The 4,203-nt window shown below is 44.3% G+C and overlaps 1 pseudogene; it reads left to right on the top strand.

Annotated features, from left to right (window-relative positions):
• The first annotated feature begins 3,147 nt into the window (after positions 1-3,147).
• LOC132436641 (cyclin-dependent kinase 2-associated protein 2 pseudogene) lies at positions 3,148-3,516 on the top strand (annotated as a pseudogene).
• The last annotated feature ends 687 nt before the right edge of the window (positions 3,517-4,203 follow it).

Genomic DNA, 4,203 nt, shown 5'->3' with positions numbered 1-4,203 from the left:
TCTGAATCATACAGATGTGGCTTTGAACCTGGCTCTGTCACTAACTGAGCACGTGACATCTGTGTTCCCACAGGTACAAAATATACCACAACAACAGAAGATATGCAACCTTTCTTAAAAAGGTGTGATGGTTAACAGGATAACAAAGGTTGAGCACCTGGCACATAGTAGGTATTCAATAAATACTAGCTCCCCTCTAAGAAACTACATGGGAAGGTTGTGTTGATGGTCCGTGCTCCTTTACCTCGGCTAATGTTTGAGGTTATTCAGATTATGAAACGATAGAGGCACATGTCGTATCAGCATTTAGAGGAGTGGTTTTGACACTCCCTGAAGGAGATGTATGGGTGGGGCAAAAGCATAGCAAAAATCCCAGCAAGATTGCATGATGTCTGAGGACCCTTCCAGCTCTGATACCATATGATGCTAGTAGTTGCCAGTGAATACTTTTTAGAAGAGCCTGAAAGAGATTAGGACAGTAAGAAAGAGAGCTGGGGACAGTTGGAAAACTATGTATCATTGACTAAAAGAAAGAAGGTTGAATTTGTTGCACGTCAGTCATATGCCAGGTACTTCTTACTTTGTGTTTTCACAAATGTTATCCCATTTAGTGTTCGGAAGAACCTATAAGGTACGAATTATTATCCCATTTTTCAGATGACAAAATCTAGGCTCAGTTTGTCCTAGTAGCTCATCTAAGTTGTGCAGCTCGTTCAAGATGCAGAGAAATATGAATTCAGGTTTCACGTTCCATGGTGTCTCTTAGGAAGGCTGAGCCGAGCAACACGCTGGCGGGGCTCAGGCTGAAGGTTTAGAGAAAAGGATTCAGGCAAAGCTGGGAAGCCCCAGTCACTGCTCCCTTTACCTGACTGCAGTAGCAGATGGTTTCACCGGAATAGGGACACTTGCACCCCTCTCTGGGCATTTTTTTGAGATGATAAATGACACAAGGAGACATTTTTGGGCGAAGGGATTGCAATCAATAAGACCAGGTGTGCTTGTTGGAGGGCATGGCCAGGTGATGCTGAGTAAATATTCCTGAGGTCCCGTGAGATTCTCCTCCCTGACCATCAGTACAAGCCCTACGAGTGAATGCAGAGCAGACAGGCGCCCATATCTGCAGTCCATTATGGCATATAAGCAGCCCCAACTTATTTCCAGGGGATGAATTAGACAAAATGGCAACGACCATTGGAAATGAGAGAAATTATGTACAAGATTTATTCCTTATTCAAAATGATTTGATCTTCCTTACCATCCATGTAATTTATTTCTTTGAAGTTTGGTCTGTTTTTCTTCACAAAAGACCTATAAGATATAAGTATTTATATTTAAATGTCTTGAAAGGAAAATAAATATCCTCGCAGGGTTATCTGCTGTACAAAAATCAAATCCTCATAGGTGGCTTTGGAAAAGTCATAGTCTAACTTGGTATTTTTGCTTCTCAAGTGACCCATTAGAATATTTTTCTGATGCACTTGAAATTGGTAATTTTATTTATTAAAGGTCTTTGAGTCTATAAATGCTGACTTAAAAAATAGAAATTACTGTAACTGTGGATGTCTTTCTCCTTGAACTTGGTGATCAAGGTTGGGGGCAAATACTGGGATGAGTCTTGTTACCCCCAAACCACTCACCTAAACCATTGCCAATTTCCTTCCAGACCAAACTAGCAATAACTTACACCTGAGTTAAGGAACGCTTCACCCTTGGTTTGTAGAGCTTCGCTGAAGACCAAAGAGTGGCCTGAACCTCTGGGTCCAGTGGGTGTCACTTCTAGATGAACCATATTTCTTGGGCTTTTTCATTAGCCTTGGATGGGCGGGTACGTATTTTTCTCTACCAAGGGAAAAACTGTTTCAAGAACCAAAGTAGAAAACATCTATTTTTCTTTGCTCTTTCTTTTGTTTCCATTTTATCAAATACCATCTGGAAAACATGGAGAGACATATTGTGATATATGAATGTGTTCAGCATCATCGCTGGAATAAAGAGAGTTTAAAGTATAGTAAAGGGAAAATTATAGGATGAGCTGGTGGATTTTAACAGGCTAATGATAGGATCACCAGCCAGTTCCAAGTATTCCCTAAAGCTATATGTGTATTTAGCTGTTTTTCCTTTATTATTTGTTGAGTTTCAGGATTTATGTATGTATCTTATTGAAAACACAGAAAGATACCCTAGTAATTAAAGTTAGGCTGGCTTTTATCATTTCAATAGAATTTAGACAGCAAGTGACTACATTACAGGCAGTTGGCCTAGAGATTAATTTATGCTAGTTCCATATACATGAGTGCCTCCAAGTTTATATTATTTTAACCCAAGTCACTCCCGGGGATTGGAAGGAAAACAAATGGTTGTTTGCTGATACCCCCATGCTATATTATTGTGGCATTTGTCCTCAGCTAGTGAGATCTCTTCTTTTCCCAAAGTACCCCTAATGGGTTTGATAATAAATGCCAAGAAATTTTTTGGAGACTGCCTGTTTTATAATCATGACAGTTTGGGGATTACAGGACAGCCAATATCTAGTCCCTATGGCGTGCATTCACTTAGAAGGGCTTGGACCTCTGCAAAACTCTTTGAAAGATCACATCCTTCTTGGGCTTTGAGTGTTTGTGTCCTGGGGTGTTTCAGGGTTGACCCTGGACAGCACTCGTGGTTATTAGTTCATGGTGTTCTTGGGAGGCGTTTGAAGTCAGCTGGAGCCCTGCTGATAGAGCTGCTGAGTGCAGTGTCGTATCGACACAATTTCATGATGTGTTTGCATCGAGGGCTCTGGTGCCCTTTCTGAGTGAGGTAAGCACTTTTGGAGCCGGTGTTGACAAAGTTATCTGCTTGTTACCCACTTTGTAGGAGGCTTTCTCTTCTCCTGTTTCCCAGATATTTTTCCCTCTTAGTTTCTCCACCAGTGATACCTTCTGATGTGCATTATTGGTGCTTATTGTTCAACGGTTTAGAAGTTGAAATGTAGCCAGAGATTTTCTTTCCATACGCCATTAATGATGTAAACCAGAGAGCTTCCTGCAAAGAAGATAGGAAGTATTCTTTACTAAAATGCTGGAGTTTTTTCGTTTCATTAAACTAGTTTATTTATTTCATTCATCTAGGGACACTCTAGATTTCTGCGGCACCCAGGAGTTGGGGATGTCCTACAAACCCACCGCCCCCGCCCCCAGCAGCACCCCTGGACCCGGCACCCCGGTCCCTACAGCCGGAAGTGTCCCATCGCCGGCTCGACGCCAGAGCCGCTGCCCCTTTCAGACCAGTGCTTAATGACTGTGGACCGCCCTCTATGGGCTACGTGCAGGCAGTGAAACCACCTGGTGCCCAGGGCTCCCGGAGCACTTTCACTGACCTGCTGTCAGTCATAGAGGAGATGGGCAAAGAGATCCGGCCCATCCGACCTATGCTGGCAGCAAGAGTGCCATGGAGCACCTGAAGAGAGGCACCATCCATGCCCGGGCCCTAGTCAGAGAGTGCCTGGCAGAGACAGGGCAGAATGCCCGCACATAACAGGACTCGACGCTGCCTCAGCATCTGGACCTTTCCGGGCCACTGCAGAGCACCTGCTTCTCCCTGGCCTTCACCCCGAGTTGCACTTCCCATCCTGGGCTTCCTGTCCTGTGTCCTTTGGTGGGTGGCCTCCAGGAACCAGTGGGCGGCTCTCACTCCAGTCGGCAGCACTAACTGGAAACCCCCAAAGGAGTTAGCAGCAAGGTCACTGTGAATCCCACCCGTGACCTGCCAACAGTGTTGATCCAACTGGAGCTTCCTCCTCTCTGGGGCCCGCACCACTCAGCACTTACCCAGGACTTCTCACCACTTTTCCCAGACCCCTTCTCCCCAGCAGGGCCTCAGAAGGCCTGTCGCCTCCCAGCCCTGTCTCCTGGGCCGTGTGACTCTTTTCTCAGTGAGTCTCTTGCTAAACATGCCCTTTTTGTATAAGTAAAAGATAATTTGGAAAAAAAAATTGATATTCATTAAATAAAAATAATATAGTTTTCCCTACATTTATTTGAAGAACTGCTCCTTTGATTAAAATCCTGAAAATCTGTAACCATAGTGGGGGAAACAGTTTCACTTTGACAGCAGTAATCGCACTGGCCTGAGAGTGATTCCTGTCCCACTACTAGAGGCTGATTCTGTCCCAGAAACACTGGGCTCAGTGGAGGAATCACTGCTTTGCTTTGCCACATGAGA

The sequence above is a fragment of the Delphinus delphis genome, chromosome 13 (genome assembly GCF_949987515.2).
Source record: "Delphinus delphis chromosome 13, mDelDel1.2, whole genome shotgun sequence".
Taxonomy (NCBI): domain Eukaryota; kingdom Metazoa; phylum Chordata; class Mammalia; order Artiodactyla; family Delphinidae; genus Delphinus; species Delphinus delphis.
This window is presented reverse-complemented; position numbering and strand designations above follow the sequence as displayed.